Source organism: Monodelphis domestica, chromosome 2 (assembly GCF_027887165.1).
Source record: "Monodelphis domestica isolate mMonDom1 chromosome 2, mMonDom1.pri, whole genome shotgun sequence".
Taxonomy (NCBI): Eukaryota; Metazoa; Chordata; class Mammalia; order Didelphimorphia; family Didelphidae; genus Monodelphis; species Monodelphis domestica.
In genome coordinates, this window is record NC_077228.1 from 15,832,556 (window position 1) to 15,851,190 (window position 18,635).

The following is an 18,635-nucleotide window of genomic DNA, read 5'->3' on the forward strand; positions in this document are numbered from 1 at the left end:
CAAGCATTCATTATATGCCTACTGTGTTCAGAGCACCATGGCTGGACTGAAGGAGGGGGAAGGTACCAAGTTCAGTGAAGACAGGCTCTCTGCCTTCATGGGCCTTAGTTAGCAAAGAGCACCCTAAAATAGATGGCTAAAATATTCTTGGAATGACAAATATGCCCCCACTTAAATAGACTACAATGGGCATTAAGCACTCTGGATAGCATACAAAGGGATGCCAATGGAAGCCATTATTGTTGATTTTTTAAAATAGATTATTATAAAGTAATCAAAAAATGTGGAAATGACATATTACTGATAACAACAATAGTTAATATATAGCATGTCAAGGCTTACAAAATGCTTTTCACAAACAGCATCATAAAAACGTAGAGCCAGAAAGGACTTTTAAGGTCATCAAGTCTAGTCTCAATGAGGAGACTGAGGCCCCCCAAAATGTGGGGACTTGTGACCCCCAAGTCTGATAGTCAGTATTCAGTATAAATTATAGCACAAAAGAAAGAGCAAGGGATTTGGAGCTGGAGATCCTGGGTTCAAATCCCCGTTGGGTCACTTAGAACATGTGTGACCTTAGAATTCACTACCAGTGTGGCTCGGGCTAAGTTATTTAAATTCTTAGTTTCCCCATCAGTAAAATTAAGAGGTTGGACTAGTTGATTTCTAATATGTCTTTCAGCTCTAAATTATGATAGAGAAAAGTATTAGATAATATTATATCCACTTTGAAGCGGAGTAAACTCTAATTCAGATCAGTTAGTGGCTTCTATTAATTCGTGGGTTTGGACCCCACGTCTCTCCTGACCTCTACGCTCCTCCCAGAGGCATCAGAATCTACACAAAGAACTTAGGCGTATTGTTCTAAATTCATTGAAGTGATCACCCAAGCCGATCAATAGGAGCTTTGTCTAGAAGTGTCGATGTCAAGAATCAACTGGAGACCCTCCAGACGGCGCACTCCACGCACCTGAGAAGTCTGCTATTTGTACAGATGTGCCCACAGAACACACTTTGCTCAAATCCATTTCATATGGGGGGAAAAACCCCCACGATCTGAAGCAGGGCTCCGTTATTAAAAGAAGCCTTTGAAGTAAGGGTGATGATGTGTGAAGGACATTCCAGAAGGGCTCATTTAAACAAAAAGCAGGTATGGAACGAGAGGAAGAAAGAAAAACGAGGAGAGAGGGAAGGGGCAACGTTTTCCTCCAGGAGTTATGAGGATTCTTCATATTTATAGCAACCTAGAAAAGGCAGAATGAAATAGACTGAAAGAATCTGCACTATGTCCAATAGGAAATGAAATTTAATCAGGCTATTACCCAGGTGAGGGGAGTCCACAAAGAATTATAGTGTTTTTTCTGTCTTAAATAGACAATGACATTATCACATAGTAACTTCTTGAATATGGCCTGTAAATCCTTATTTCCAAGGGGGGGAAACCCTCTAAACCGACTGTAATTTTTTTATGGCATCAATTTCCTCGGAACCCTTAACACTAGGAGAGCTGCAGGCTTGACTCTGATTAAGGGGAGAAATGACGAGGGGCCCTTCGTACGTTAAAAAAAATACTTTCCCAGAAAGTGTGCCTTCCAAATGGGGGCTGGAAGGGCCTACTGTCTTCCGACAATGAAATTTATTCCCTGCCTATCGGTAACACTTAAAAATGTTGGCAGTGACGCGTTAAAAAAAGTGGGGAGCGTTATTGGGCATCACTGAGCACGGCTTTTCCGTGGTTCTATATGGATGGGTAGTCGTGTAGGATTGGGAACCCCAAATCTTCTAACCCGGCCCGAGGGAATAAAGAGCTACGATACTGAAGGTTCTGAATTCTACTGGACTTTGGGTTAAGGCCAAGGAGGGCCAGTTCTAAGGCTGACACTTTTCACAGTGCTACGATGCCTTGCTGGTGGAAACTGAATCTTGGAAGATGCTATGGTAGAGAGGGCTAGGAGGGCATTTTCAAGTCTCTGCCTATAGCTTCCCTTCAATCATCCCTATAACATGTCACCTGCTCTCTGGCAATCCATCATCCTTATTGCCTTCAAATAGATCCAGAGACTTCCACACTGGTTCCCCAGTTCCACCTTTGTCCGATGGATTCCCTCTCTCCACACTCTGTCTCCACCTCCCCACCTTTCCTGCTCTCCTGTATGATGCTTTCTTTCTTCATTAGAATGTAAGCTACTTGAGGGCAGGGATTGACTTGTTTGCTTATATTTATATCCTACTGATGAGCACAGTACCCTGCTCAAAGAACTTAACAAGTGCTCTATCTAGCTATATATCCATCGGACTATCTGTTTAGCCATTCACCAACCCCTCTCTCTTTCTCTTTCTTTCTCTCATTCTCTCTGTCTGTTTGTCTCTCTCCCCTCTCTCCTTTTCTCTTTCTCATTCTCTCTCCTCCCTCATTCTTTCTCTCCCTCCTCTCTCTGTCTGTCTGTCACTCTCTCCTCTCTCATTCTCTCTCTCTTTCTCTGTCTGTCTCTCCTCTCTCATTCTCTCTCCTCACTCATTCTCTCTCTCACTCTCTCTCTGTCTGTCTCTCTCTCTTTCTCCTTCTTTCCTTCCTTCCTTCCTTCCCCCTCCCTCCCTCCCTCCATCTCTCTCTCTCTCTCTCCATCTCTCTCTCTCTCTCTCTCTCTCTCTCTCTCTCTCTCTCTCTCTCTCTCTCTCTCTGTCTCTTTGCTCCAACCCTAACTTAAAAAATGACTTCAGGGTGGGTTAGTAAAATGTCTGTCACTGAACTGGGTTCAGATCTTGACTCTAACATTCACCATCTGTGCAGTTATAGCCAATTCATTGAAAGTCCCAGAGCTACTTGGTTTCCTCATCTGGAAAGTGGAGATCATATCGCTACTCAATTATATGGCTTATTATGAGGAAAGCACTTTGTGAACACTAGAGCACTATGTGTATGTTATTATTAGTAATCCTGAACTCTGATTAAGCGCTAATGTTTGCAGGATACTCTACTAGGCACTGAGGAATACACAAAACTTAAATCTATCAGTCTTTATAGAACTCATAGGCTTGTCGAAGATCGCAACCAAAATGCTGTTTAATATATTATGAGAAGCATTACACAACAAGAGAATTCAAGCAAGGCAGTTAGGTGACCCAGTGGACAGAGTGATGGTCCTGAAGTCAGGAAGACTTATTTTCCTGAGTTCAAATCTTGCCTTGGACACTTCCTAGCTGTGTGACCCTGGGTAAGTCAATTACTACTATTGGTCTCAGTTTCCTCATCTGTAAAATGAGCTGGAGAAGGAAATGGCAAACCAGTCCAGTATCTTTGCCAAGAAAACCCCAAATGGCCCCAATGGAACAACTGAACGACAGAAGACAGTATTAGGTGAGGCGTAAGGTGAGGGTAGAGGACCCTGTCCTAGACCATGAAGAAATAGGAAAGGATTTTTAAACTACCAAGAGGTATTTGAGTTTGGCTTTCAAGGGTGGATGGAAATTCAAGAAGTTGGAAAGTACCACTGAAATGTGTCACCAAATGTCAGAATTGTAAGGCATTTCAGAGGCAGTTATTCCAAAATGGACTCAAGTGAATGAATTAGTGAAAAAATCTTATTCCTTGCCATGAGGGCTTTCCTGTGTACCCTCTAGATAACCGACGTCCTACGGACAGCACGGTTCACGGAACACGGAACATTCCCAGGAGCCAGGACCAGGAGAGAGAACAGGAGAACCCACACCTCTCCAGCAATAGATTCCAGGCCTGGCATTTGTTTTTGTAGATGACTCTTGTTACGGGTTTGGCCTACTATAACCCCCAGATCTTTTTTGGATACGTGGTGTCTCACCATACCTCCCTCCATCGTCATGAATATTGTGAAGAAGAAAAGCCAACAGAGAAGATGGAAAGCGTTGAGCTTTCTAAGTTGCTCCCACTGGAACAACCTGATGTTAATGGCAATTGATAGGGGCTTGAGTTATTTTCTGTCTTCCATTCTGTGTTTCAAATGGAAGAGAGGGCTGCCTTCCTCCTAAGAGTTTTGAATGGCCCCCAAAATGGTTTTCCACTTGTCTCTTCTGCTGTAGATAAATAATTAACTGAGATAGCAAACACAGATCGGACAGCATACTTAAGAGCCCGAATCAATTGAAAACTAAATTTGATGCATGCTCTTCCTATAGAGCAGATCACTTCAGGGACAAGTGGAGGCTACCTTCCCCTCCGTGGGGTCACTCAGAGATAGGATTACGACCTTATCGGGCTGCTGTGGACAAATGGCCAATACTAACCACTAAATAAATGCCTGGTGATTGACTGACAAGGCACAGGCCCAAAAGGGAACCTGGTCTGCTTCCGGATTGGCTCAGGACCCTAAGCTTTGTGAATCACCACTCAAAGCCATTGTGAAGAAGGAACTGGAAACGGAAGAAGGAATATTTTTTAGAGTAAAAATGGTGGTCTTCTTCAGCCCAGGAAAGTGCTTTGATAGGCGAGATTGATTTTAAGGAAGCCGATAGAACATCTCCCCAAGGGATGAGCCAAGGGGGTCTCGGTCAAGGAAATGATCTAGTCTTATGTCTACTATGTAATAATTACTATTCTAGAGATTATTATAGCCAACACTTACGGAAGGTTTACAATATTGTCTCATTTCATTCTCACGTCAAACCTGCTAGAATTATCCCCATTTACAGGTGAGAAAACTGAGGTGAAAAAAAATTGTGATTTGTCCAGAGTCACACACCTAATAAGTGTCAGAAGCAGAATCTGAATTTAAGTGGGATGATCATCAATTTAGAGCTGGGAGGGACATTAGAGGCCATTTAGTCCACTCTCCTCATTTTATGAATGACGAAACGGAGGCAGACAAGTTAAGTGACTTGCCCAGGATCATCATTTGAACTCAGCACTTTCCAACTCCAAGTTTGGTGCTTAAAGACTTGCCCAAAGCCACAGAAGACAGAGAGCTTAGATCCACCTAGAGTGTTCTTCCTACTTTCTATGACATTATGTTCGCAATGCGGAATAGTTGATCGAAAAAGAGATCGGCTGTGAAATAGGGTCCCAATTCTGGGTCAAAATCCAAGAAAAATCATAGCCAACATTTCTTAACCCCAGAGGAATCCACCCCAAATCAGATCCGTTGGCTCAGGAGGTGGGAGGACTCTCCTTCAGGGCAGTCCATCTGTCTCATCTCTATGCCGACTCCACCACACAGAGGTATCCTATAATCTACTACAACGGCACGATTTACGGGTTCTCCAACTCGATAGTCTTCGCTCCCCTTCCCCAGGATCCCAGAGTTGTGCTTTTAAACCTTCTGGAGTGTTGTGTTCTAGAGAGGCCACACAGATAAACAGCCGTATTATTAGCTCTTCACCACAGGGGAACTCTACTTAAATAATATGGTAGGTAGGAGTCAGCCCTTCCAAAATAAAGGCTTCACTTCCAAATGCAACGTTGTTCTTTCAACTCTAAGCCTTTCTAGCTTGGGAGGGGAGGGTTCAGCCTAGATTTGCCTGTTTCTGTTCCATCATCGAGATTTGGGGAGACGAGGTGGGAATCGGAATTCCTCTCTGCAGTTCACGGTATAAGCAGACCTCGGTGAACTTGGGAGGAAACTTTGGGTAATGGTGTCCTCTTAGTTTAAAGTTCACTTAAAGAATTTCGGGTTTGGAATCTTGGAGAAGACCCTGGAAAACCAAGCGCTCCTGCGAAGGAAAAGAACAGGAGAGGGCTGGGCTGAGAAGAGCTTGACGTCCTTGGATGGAGACATGGAGAGTCAGAGAAACATGGCAGCCGGCTCTTTTCCATAATTATTCTGGGTAACTTGGTGATATAAAAGGGGTGGGAGCGCCCTCTAAATGTCAGCACCCCAAGGCGCAGGTCCCACCGCCCTGCCCTAGTTATCATTCCACATAATGTCCGAATGAAAGGACTCTTCTCGATGAAAATAATCATCTACGGGTTGTTTTTCCAGGAACGGACTTAAAAAAAGGGTTTGTTTGTACAACTATGGAGAAGTATCTCTTCTCACGAGCACTGGTGAGGGCTTGACACCAAGGAGGCTCTCAAATGCATGTTGATTAAGCGGATGTGGCCCGATCAACGGGAGCGAGCGGGAAATCAGCACAAAAACTAAAATCCCGACCCAACGTCTGGAAAGGGTTCCTAGGAAATGGGCGAACCTCCTCCAAGTCCTGTTACCCATCCTGACCTTTGAACTGTTGTACATAAACACCTAAAAACAGGTCCCCGGAGGGTGGGAGGGGGGCTGTTAGCTTTGGGGACTTTGGAAGGAACGATGACAGGCCAAATAACAAGCCAGCCTCGGCAATGTCCCTTTCGAGGGATGCCATGGCAAGCTCAGAATGGAGCCCATCCCGACGCCTCCAACTCCAGCCAAAAGCTGCAGTAATCCTCGCCATCTTTCCTCTTGGAAGGGCTGAAGAATGCCCAGTTATTCATGGCGGCTCGTTTGAAGGTGGCCCTCGAAGGCTTTTTGTGGCATTTTTTCAGGGGACGCAGAACTTGGACCGCGAGCGAGTGGAAACATTCCGGGCTTTGAACGTGAGAAAGGCACCCCCTACTTTTATGGAAATGCTTTCAGGGGACGTTATAATGAACATTTACAGCAAACACCCCAATGAGGAGCTACCGCAAGGAAAGGGGGTGTTGAAAGGACCCCCAGGAGGGGAGACTGTCTACAGACGTACTTTATGGGGGTTTACTCTGGTGCTGAAACCGTCATTAAGAGAAAACTATTGCCACGGTTGGGCCACAAGTCATCAAAATGCCAACGAGGTGCCTCAGCCCCTGATCTGAAAGGGCCCCCCCCCCCCCCAGGGTTCAAGCTTTCCTCTTTCACTCTTAGCCTCTCCCGAAAGCTATACAAAGAATTCCATCTCTCCATTTGGGCGCGCTCTGTCTGCGAAGTCCTCCCAGGAGGGCCAGGAGCCCCCCGTCCAAGCCCAAGGCAGCCCCTGCGTCCCTTGAACCCTTGACCGGCTCGTCCTGCCACTTGCAGGCTTTGCTCCGAATCCCAAGCAAATTAAAATAACCCCAGAGAGCGTCTCCTCTTAGGAAGGAGCGGCGTCTCCTCGGGATTCCTGGTCCTTCTGTAGGCCGGGGCTGCAGCGGGGAGAAATCGAATATGGCTGCGTTTGTTTTGAATGTGAAACAAGGGATTTGCCCAATTAATGGGTGAGGGGGGCAGGGGGAGGAGGGACCCTCGCTTGGGGGAAATAATGGAGTCTTAAAGAATCGTTATTGATGCCTCGATTGGGGCTTTGGGGGGCGGCTGGTCCGTGTTGCCGAGCCCAGGCCAGGCGGCTCGGCGGTCCGGGGCCTCTCGGGCCATGGCGGGGCCGGCCGGGGCGGGCACGGAGCAGGGGGCAGCGGCGCTCTCTCACCTAGCCGGGCAGCCCCCGTCGCTTGGGCTTGGAACAAAACCACAATGTGGGAAGGGAAGCCGACAAAGAAGGGGAAACAGAAAGTGTTTGTGAGGCCTTGGCAGAGGGACATTCAATAAACTAAAGAGCGGTGACTCATCCTGGCAAGGAGTCCACCTCAGCCCCTTCAAAGGCTTTGGCAGGAGGCCTCCGAGGAGACCCCAGGCTCTTGCCAAGCCACAGAACACGACCATTATTATCGCAGCAGCCATCAACAAAACAGATTCTGTAAACGGACTTGTTGGCACGTCAATTAAAGGAGCTATAAAAGGGGAGAACAGCTGTTGGGGTTGCCCTATGCGGAAAGCTACCATATAGAACGTCGAATTTATATCTCCCTCCGTCCTCGGGCAGACAGAAGCGCGACACACCGAGACACGCACGCAAACACACAGGGGACAGCCGGGGCGCCCCGGGGATGAAGCCGCGAGAGCCTGGACCAGTCACTTCCCTCCTCAGGGGCCTCCCCTATGGAAAGGAAGAAGAGCACCCCATTCACAGGCTGGCTCTGAAGCTTTAAAACCCTCCCCTTCTGTCTTAGAACAGAAACAAATCTCAGGTTAAAAGGCAGAGGCGCAGCGGGTTAAGTGACTCGTCCAAGGTCTCCCAGCTAGAAGGGGCCGGCCAGCTCGGGCCATTTCCTGGACTGGCATCCAGGCCACAAAGCCCTCCATGGCCCCAGGATGCGCACAGGATGCTGGGATTGGGATACCCCATCAAATGGCTTTGTAAACCCTAAAAGGTTGGATGATTATTTGTTACTGCATCATGTTGAATAATTACGTGAATACAAGTATGGGGATGTAGTACACGTTTCTGGTATGTGTGAATATATTAACATTTCTAACATAAAGATATTAATATCGTATTAGAAGAAAAGGGTTTTGGAAATCACAAGGTGCTAAATATGTATTAATTATTATTATCATGATCATCATTAAATTGTTTTGTAAATCCTAAAACAGGGATAGAACAAAGCCTGGACTTTTGAGACCCAGGGATGGAGCACTGGTCCCGCAATCAGGAGGATCTGAGTTCAAATCTGGACTCAGACTTAGCTAAGCAAGTTTTGCTTCATCCTGTTTACCTCCGTGTCCTCATCTGGAAAATGATCTGGGAAAGAGAATGGCAAAGTGCCAGAAAAGTCCAAAAGGGACACGACTGAAAGATTCAACAAGTACTTCAATGACTTGGAGGCAAACCAATCCAACCTTCCCATTTTCCAAGTTGATGTGCCCAGGCAAACACAGGGGATATCTATCAGTGATAGGATTTGAACCTGGATCTGTTGTTACTGCTCCAAAAAAGATCCGCCTCTCTCAAAAACAAAATTAAGAATAGTAATACAAATGGGGGCAGCTAACTGGTTCACTGGATAAAGGATGGGAGGTCCTGAGTTCAAGGAGGACCTCATACACATCCTAGCTGGGTGACCCTGGGCAAGTCACTTAACTCTCATTGCCTATCCCTGACCGTTCTTCTGCCTTGGGCTCAACACGTAGTATGGATTCTAAGACAGAAGGGAAGAGTTTTTATTTTTTTCTTAAAACATTTTTATTTAATTGATTGATTTAGACTATTTTCCCTCCGTTCCAGGATTCATGTTCTTTCCCTCCCCTCCTCTCATAGCCAGTGCGCAATTCCACTGGGTTTTACAGGTGCCATTGAAGGGAAGGGTTCTCGGATAATCACAGGAAGACCCTCAAGCTTTTTGGAGAGGGACAACCAAGGAAGAAGACAAGGGAAGTTCGGGAAAGAGGCTCACTAGGACACCACTGGAGCCATTGAAGAACATGACTGAAACTTTCACCCAATGGCCAAGCACAAGCGACAACCAGAAGCAGCCCTGGGGCCATCGCTCAGCCCCTCTAGTCACAAATGAGCATTCAGTGGACTTCCTTCCTGTTGGGGGAAGGGTGAAAGGAAGTTCCATATAAAAGGCTGCAAAAGGAGATAAATCAGAGCTCGATGGACACAACAGCTGTGGAGGGATGACAGCAGAATTTCACCCAGTACTTTATACCCCTCCAAAGTACCAAGTACAGCTAGTAGTAGACCCTGGGGGCTGGAAGACCAGGGTTCAAATCTTGCCTCCAACACTTCCTAGCATCTGGACTCCAAGCCAGATGGGAATGTTCTGAGCCTCGCTGTAGAGATCCAAAAACGAGCAGCTGTCTCTGAGGGAGGAAAATGGACAAAAAGCAGCTCGGAAACGGAAAAATGCTGGACACCCAGCAGCCAGGTAAGGAGTGGGTGATAGCAGGAGTTTTTGAACAAAGCCAGGAACAGGCTGGATCTCGGTGAAACTCAACTGGGGGTTCCTTCTAAGTGATCCGAGACTAAGCGCCAGGCACCACGCACATAGTTGAAATATTTTGTCTTATCGGCTCCCTGATTAAGAATTAGACCCTAAATGTGTAGCTGGAGAGGCTTTACAGGTCTCCCTCCTCTAAGGCTCTCACTGTACAAATGAGGAAACAGAGACACAGTGAGGTGAAAAGATTTGCCAAAGGCTCCCCAGATAACAAAAACCAAAGCTTGGGATTTGAACGGACATCCTCTGGCTACAGAGTCAGCACTCCTGCCCGACTCTGCCTCTCAACTCTAAAATTATACTGATGAGGAACTGGGGGTCCAGCTTGGATTTGAACCCAGATCTTGCTTTTCCCTCTTCTCCTCTGACTCTGAAATGAACCTCCTGGTCAGGGACCTCGGAAGCCCCGAGTCTAACAGTGTCCTTTTACAGGTGAGGAAAACGAAGGCGAGGTGACTCGCCCCGGAGCCCCGAGGAAGCCCTTGCTGGTCCAAAAGGCTCTGGGGACGGAACCCCGGGGAGAGAGCAGCCCCCCTCTAAGAATTTCCGAAGTGAGGACCCGCTTGTGCCCAGCCGCCCGGGTCTCTCCCGTACATACACAAACAGGCACACAGACACACAGCCACATGCAAACACACACTCTGTCTCCTGTGTAGCCTGGAGATCCCGGCTGAGCCTCTGCCAAGTTTCTGCAGAGTTGGACCCTGCCTCCACTATTTACATGCGGCTCCCATTCTAATCGGCACCCGCAGCAGCCGCAGCAGCAGCCGTGTGTTTGAATTCACCCTCCTGATTTTATTTCAATCTGCTCAGACAACTGCCAGAAAGGAACTGCTACAAACTTGAGTCAACAAATGGAAGAACCCAGTCATTTGGGGAAACCTGCAGCACGCACGCACGCACGCACGTACGCACAACGCACGAGCGCCCCACTTCCGGGTAGCCAAGACCCAGCGCAGCCTCCGGGCGTCCTTTGTCTTCCCAGCCTCCTCCCTCAGCCCAGGAGGCTCTGCTCAGCCTCGTCTGCTCTCTACAGAGGCTCCAGGGCCGGCGGTCGGGCGGGCAGAGCCAACTGTGCTGGGCGCTTCCTCCTGGTGATTCCCCCTCGTGTCTCCCCCGGAGACGAGTGGAGCGCGCGGGCACCTCCTTCAGTCCCTGGATGATCCCTCGCTTCCGCCTGCCAGGGGGCCGCTGCCAAAAGCCTGCATCTTCCTCGTCTCTCGTGAAAAACCCGAGCAGCCAAAGCCTCGGAAGTTGGTCACCATTTTGGACCTGTACTGCGGGCTCAGCCCTTCCTTGGCAGCCATCTTACGGCTTGGCAACCATTTTGAGAATTTCCTTGGCAGGCTCTCAGCCTCTGCTGACGCCGTTTGTACAGAAAGCTGGTTAAATATAGTCTAAACGTGACAATGCGGCGGGAGAGCAGGTACGAGCAGCCCGAGAGAAAGCGCGCCAAGCAGCCTGGGCGGGACATCTTCCCTCAGCGGGAAAGGCGCTCCTCACTGCCGCCCTTGAACCCTTCAACGAGCCTTTTTCTAAACGAAAAGCACCAGCTCTGCCCCCAGCCCCAACAGGTTCTCTAGAAAGCCCAAAACGAAGAAGGAAAACGAAGGGGCAAAATGCCCTCCTACCACAGCTAGGCTCAAAGCTCCATCCCTAGCTCTACCCCGCTTAGTCTATTAGATCACGTAGAGCACGGTGGGAAGCAAGGAGCTCACGCGAGACGTCAGGCGGCCCTATCGAGGGATGTTTAACAAGGCCACCGAAGAAAACCGGCCTCCAAGACACCGAGACTCGGCTCAAGTCTTGCCTCTAATACCTACGATAGAAGAGTGACCCCAGACAAGTCACTAGCATCTGTGGATAGCTTCTCTCCCATGGAAAAGAGAAAGAAAAGAAAAAAGGCCACAGACACTCAAGCTAGAGTCACAAAGAGTAGAATTCTTCCTTTATTAAATAAAAAAAAAATTCTAAGACAGAGAAATGGAACTTTTCTAATAAAATCTAAAAAAAAAAAAGAAAGAAAAGAAATCAGAAAAGCCATAAAGGGCCAGTTTGGGAGGAAAGTTCCCCAAGAGCTCCTCAGGCTTTCTCTGAAATAATTTTATTGCTGACAACTGCTCAAATTCAACATTTAATTCGATTTCTCTCCCTGGGCTTCTCCGTTTTTTCCTTCATCACAAATGGACTCAGAAACGAGGGGGGTAGATTTCGAAAGCTCTGTTTACACCCCCGATGCTGGTCTGTGTAGTGCCATGTTGGAATCAGAGGATGTGGGTTCTAAAGCAGCAGCTATGTGACTGTGGACAAGTCACTCCACCTCCTGGCCTCAGTTTCCTCATTTGTAAAACAAGAGGGTTCCACTATATAATATATTAAGTCCCTTCTAGCTTCCTCTCTCTGATCCTATGACTTTCAGTGCTCTTTATTGCCATCTTCAACTGAACACTAAAGCTTAAATCCACTAAAATCCATAGCTATGACTACAGGAGCATCTTGGAATGTTCTGAATGAATGAATGGCTAGTTATTTAGTGCCCTTCTCCACGTCCTAGGATCGGGAGTTACTGTTAAGGTCCTGCTAAGCCCATCCTATCAATGGTTATAAAAATTGATGTAGGGGGCAGCTGGGTAGCTCAGTGGATTGAGAGCCAGTCCTAGAGATGGGAAGTCCTAGGTTCAAATCTGACCTCAGCCACGTCCCAACTGTGTGACCCTGAGCAAGTCACTTGACCCCCATTGCCTAGCCCTTACCACTCTTCTGCCTTGGAGCCAATACACAGTATTGACTCCAAGACGGAAGGTAAGGGTTTAAAAAAAAAAATTGACGTAATATCGGGAAAGGTCTTTATTACTAGAAAATGAATATGAACATGTTTATTGATAGTATTTCTATAGCCTCTAAGGTTTGTAGAACACTGTTCTAGATATTATCTTATCTGATCTCTACAGGAATTCTGATGCTATTATTATTCCCATTTTATAGATGAGGAAATGGAGGCAAACAGGGGAAGTGACTTGCCCAGGGTCTTACAGCTGGTATCTGAGGCAGGATTTGAAGTCCAGTCTTTCTGACTCCTGGGCCACCTGTGAGGTACTGGTCTCTGTGCTAAACGATAGGCAACCTTTTGGATATGAGTCAAAGCAGAATGTAACTAAATCTCTCTGATGAATGCTACAATGAAAATTAAAATATGAAGGTGAAACCCATTTTTGTATCTAAGAGGTGTTGATGAGCAGATCCTTTGCACCCCATATAACTTATTAAGCAAAGATTTGGGGCAGCTGGATGGCATAGTGGCTAGGGTGCCCACCCTGGAGTTAGGAGGACCTGAGTTCAAATGTGACCCCAGGCAAGTCATTTAACCCTCTTTGTCTCGGTTTCCTCATCTGCAAAAAGAGCCGGAGAAGGAAATGGCAAACCATTCCAGTATCTTTGCCAAGAAAACCCCCAGTGGGGTCATAAAGAGTCAGACCTGACTGAACAGTTAACAAATATTTCATTTTTTTAAATCAAATATCAGTCAGATAAAATAGAAACTGGATCTTATGAATGTACGCATTTAAGAGGGGTCGGTAATCTCATCTGAGAACTTCTGGGGTGAGAACTCCCTCTGTTCTCTGTGACTGCCTGTGCCTCCAGCGATAAGTCCTGGGGAGGTGATTTACCCAAGGTCACCAAGCTCGAGCCTGCCTTTGAATCCAGATCTCTTCGACTCCCCAAGAGCTCGGCAATGCTCTCTCTTAATCCAGAGCTTCCCTTGAAATAATTTCTAGAGTGTGGAAAGAGGCACAATTTTGATCCACTTTTAATGCAGTCTCGATGATAAAGCTGTTTAAACTTGAAGACGGAATGAAGATGAATGGCTGCCTTGCCACTATATTTTTATTCTATTGAAGCCTCACAGAGACAACATTTATTCACGGGTCATTTCATATGTACTGACTCAGATGATGACTAGAATTAGAATGTTACATAGAAAAATTGCATTATGAAACAGTTCCCAGTTGAGTCACAAAACCACTGGCTTTCTCTTGAGGGAATGGCAGTGGTTTGGAGATGACTGTAAACTCCTCGAGGGCAGGGGCGGTTCTCTCCTCCACCCTGGCATCGCTGGGCCTCAAACAGTGCCTCGCAGCAGCAGGCACTGAAGAAAGAGTGGGAGCACCCCGAGATCCTGGGGGGCGAGCAGGAGTGGCCTCCCTCGATTCTTCTCTCCATCACTTAGGCTAATTCCAGCAGAGCCATGGTGAGCAGGAAGAGAGAAGCCAAGAATTTGCCTGTTTCTCTAGGAGATTAGCCCAAATCCTTTTAAGAAATGTAGTATGACAAGGATCAAAGAGGGTTCTAAGCTACGAGGCATGATTTGGGTGCATGTGTTAAAATGTTGTTGTGCCGTTCACATGGAAAGCCATTCGGCAAGCCAGAGGGACAACGAGAATGCGCACAACCATTGTCATTGCTGCTGCTGACTTCACTATTGGCCGAGTCAAGGTGGGTATTCAGGGCATTAAGGAATGGTACCATTTTGCTAGCTAGTGGTAAGGATAAGAATGAGAGCTTGAATTTATAGAGCTCTTACGCTACACAACAACCATTTCCTGGGATGGTGACTGTTATCCCTCCCCTTATTTTACAGAAAAGGGAAACTGAGGCTCACAGAGCTAGATTGTCTTACTCAAGATCACCCAGCTTGGAAGAGTCGCCGTGGGACCTTGTATGCTCCCCATCTGTCTTGAATCAAGTCAAAAAGCATTGATTAAGCATCTACTGTGTGCCAGCCCTGCGCCAATAAGGATCTGGGATATAAAAAAGGTAAAGACTAAAACGAACAGTCCCTGACCTTAATTCTAATGAAGGAAGACAAGATACAAACAACTATGTACACAAAAAAGAGGAGATTTATAGGAGATAAATAGGATAAATAGGAGATGATCACCAGAAAGTAGGCAATAGAATTAAGAAGGATTAGCAGAGCCTTCCTGCAAGAGGCAGTGTTCACCTGAGACTAGGGAAACCTGGAGGTGGAGATATAGAGAGAACATTCCAGATATGGGGCACAGCCAGGGCGAATGGCTAGAGACTCTGTGCCAGGCACTGTGTTTGGTACCAGGGACATAAAAACATCGTGAAAAGTCTCTTCCTTTAAGGTGTCTATATTATAAACAATAGATACAACACCTTTAAAGAAATACCAAATAATTGCAAAGCAATGTATGGATGGGGTAAAGGGACAGCACTAAGAAATGGGGCAGAAGGTACAGATCAGGGAGGTCTCCTGAAGTTGGCATTTGACCTGAGCCACAAATGGAGCCAAGACAAGGAAGCAACAAAGAGCATTCCAGGCCCTGGAGAGGCAAAGAGAAGATGCTGATATGAAATTAAAAACTTAGGTAAGAAAGATGAGGGCTTATTAATCCAGATGGAAATGGGTTCAAGGGAACATGATGAGATGATGATGACGTACATACTACACTTGGCAGAATTAATGACTGCAAGTTGGGATGCAGAAAGAATCCAATATGGCACACTCCGCCCACCCAGCCAGTTATTGGGTTGTGTTTTTTCAAAGTTTAATGCAGTGACAAGTAGATGTCACATATCACACTGTCTCCACAACCGGAATCCCCCAGAGACCCCCTAAATGAACTTCTCCAGGGACACTTCCCTAGACAAGGTCTATAGTTTTCTATATCTGTATCTATATCTATATCTATATATCTATATCTATATCTATATCTATATAAAGGTCTCCTTTAGCTTAAAAAAGAGGAAGAAGAAGGGGAGGGTCCATTTTCAGAGCAGCAATAAGGTACTAAGAAATGTGAAGGTTAAAATGAATATTCAATAACTCAAGCATTATATTTATACGATTCATTAAAATAAAAAAAAAACTAGAGTGAAACCTGCCTAACTAGAAGGTGAGGAAGAAGAGAGAGTGAGGGAGGAGTCACAGCAAACTTAAATACAATCCCATAAAGGCTAGGACACAGGAAAAGGGAAAAGGATTCTAGGTAATACAGAAAGGGATTTTGGGTAATGTAGTTTTTAGGGGTTCAAGAATTTCCAACTCTACAGAAAGAAAAGAACATATGAGAGCGTCATTTTTTTTCCCCAAGTCTGATCAATTCCTGGAAAACTCTCTCTGTCTCAGTTTCTCTCTCCCCCTCTGTCTTCATGTCTCCCTGTCAGTCTGCCAGTACATTCCTACCTTTCTCTCTTTTTTGCCTCTCTCTGACTCTATCTCTGTGTCTCGCCATCTTTCTGGCAGTCTGTCTCTGTGTCTGTGTCTCTGTCTTTCTCTCTCTTTGAAAAAACTATAATGGCATAAAAATTGATCTCTCTTTCCCCTCTCACATTACAGAGACTGTCACTGGAAATAAATGTCACTCAGGAGGGGCTTGTGGCAGAGATCAAACCTTTTCTAACGCATTAAAATGCCTGAAACTGAGACACCAAAGGTTGATATCAGAGAAAACTCCTGCGCCTCCAGCCTGTGCCAGGTCAACCCAAAACCAACTATTGACCACGCTATCGATCTGACTGAGGAAAACCAAGAAGGGAGAAGCATCCGATGAGATAGAATTTCTCCTTTTGTTATGAACGTTCCTCTAACTCGGTGGCGGCCCAACGGAAGTCTTCCTCTGAGGCTGAAGCCGTGGCGATGCTGCGGAGCCGCTAGCCAGGATGTCTGTGAGGATGATGGGAGCTGAAGCACCCGGAGACAGGGGGACCAGATCAGGCAACCCAGCTAAGTAGCAGAAGTGACAGGAAGACACGGAGACTGACAAAAGAGCTGAGGATAAAGGCTGGGCTTCTCTGCAGTATCCTTGGCCAGGCTCTACTCACCCTGGCCATAAATCCTGATTCCGTGCACTTGGGAGAAAGGGGTGGAAAGAGGTGGCAACCAAGTGAGGGGCCCAAACATCGAATGGCCGATGACTCTCAAAGGCTATTAGTATGCTGTAAGAAACAAGATACAGAGAAACGTGGGAAGATTTGGAAAGAACTGATGCAGAGACAAATGAGGAAGAAGGAAAAACTAGAGAAATGAGAAGACCTGAATACTGCAGTTCTGAAAGAAGAGGAGACAAAGAATTTAGAGAAAAAGAGGACAATATGGAAGAAGGAATTCCCGAGAGGGTGAGGAATAAAGAGAGTAAAAGGAACCCTAGGGAAAACAGGATAAAGTAGGGCAGAACCAGGAGAATAATTTACTTGACCACCACTTAATATAAATGAAAATGACATGGATAGACTTCAGAAGAGATCAAAGCAAGGCTTAGGACTGACTTCAGGGGACAGATGACCAAACATGCCTCCTGTCCTCTCATCAAGGTGGGGTGTGTCCCATAGGTAGAGAATGAGGCATTTGTTGTCAAAAATGGCCAACGTATTATTATTATTATTATTATTATTATTATTATTTAACTGTAAAGTGCTTATTCAGTACCTGGCAAATAACAAGCACTATAAAAATGTTAGTTATTATTATTATTAACTATATTTCTTGTTTCAAGGTCAGGTTCTCAAGCTGTGGGGGTTTCACTGGGAAATAACAAACATATATGTATATATATATATTTTTAAACATCCACAGAATATATATTTTTAAAAGGGCTAGTGTGGAAATCATTGACATAATGAATATATAAGAATTCTTTTTAAAAAATCTGGCTTTCCCCCCACTCTGCACAAATAAAACTGAACGAAAATGGGTTATTTATCTAAGAAGTCGAAAGGGAACAAAGCTAAGTGCTTGGTTTATACATCCTTGGGGTCTTAATCACATAATTCTGAATTGGCCAAGGATCATTCGTTTGGATCATTATATTCATATCCTGCAAATATTCTGCCATTTAATTTGCAAAATGCATGACCACAGATCACAGTACACAGAAAGAATTATTAGCTATGTGCACGGCACCAATAAATCGAGATGTGGCACTGAGCCATCCTAAAATAATAACAATAATAATAATGATGATTAATAACAATGCACTTATATTCTGACTCATAGAATTTTCTCTAGAGACTTTACAGATGTTCACTAATTAAGTCTCGTAATGCCCTCACTGAGGTTGATGAGGATTGTTATGCCAATTTTACACATGGGAGAACTGAGGTATGGAAAAGTAGTGACGCTTTCACCCATTTCCTCAGCAGCAGAAACAGAAAATGGAACTCCCTTGAAAAGGTGTTCAGAATACTCCGAGCTCCCCCACTCCTTCACAGAAATGGTACTATTAGCAGAGGCTAACCGTAATAGCTAACATTAATATACGGCTCAGTAGATGCCAGGCACCAGTTCAACAAGGAGTCCGTTCACCTTGTTTGCCTCAGTTTCCTCATTTGTAGAATGAGATGGAGAAGGAAATGGCAGCCTGCTCCCGGATCTCTGCCCCATCTTTGGGGCCACAAAGAGTCAGACACAACTGAAATGACCAAACCACAACAAACCTCAGATCATAAGTAGAGTCGAAATAACAATTCATTATCTTAAATAAAAATGAAATAATTTGCTAGTGAAGGGGATAATCTCAAAAATTTTTCATTGCTTTTACTGAATGGATGATTTCATCAGTATACCAAAGCAGATCAAAACCTGCCTTCTACTTAATTAATTAATTAATTTTAACCCTTACCTTCCATCTTGGAGTCAATACTGGGTTTTGGCTCCAAGGCAGAAGAGTGGTCATGGCTAGGCAATGGGGGTCAAGTGACTTGCCCAGGGTCACCCAGCTAGGAAGTGTCTGAGGCCAGATTTGAACCTAGGACCTCCCATCTCTGGGCCTGGCTCTCCATCTACTGAGCTACTCAGCTGCCCCCTCTGCCTTCTAACTTTAGAGAACTGCTAGGAGCATGGAGATGCTTTGACTTGTCAAGAGTTGCATGTGTC

At 45.7% G+C, this 18,635-nt stretch overlaps 1 protein-coding gene and 1 long non-coding RNA gene across 8 annotated transcripts in view; one reads left to right on the forward strand and one right to left on the reverse strand.

Moving 5' to 3' along the window:
* The window catches only part of NFIA (nuclear factor I A), a 499,453-nt gene that overhangs the window by 274,343 nt on the left and 206,475 nt on the right, over positions 1-18,635 (reverse strand). The window lies entirely within an intron of this gene.
* Positions 9,404-17,237, forward strand: LOC130456832 (uncharacterized). Its single transcript, XR_008915846.1, has 3 exons — positions 9,404-9,664; positions 14,376-14,551; positions 16,101-17,237. It is a non-coding gene; the product is annotated as an uncharacterized LOC130456832 (long non-coding RNA).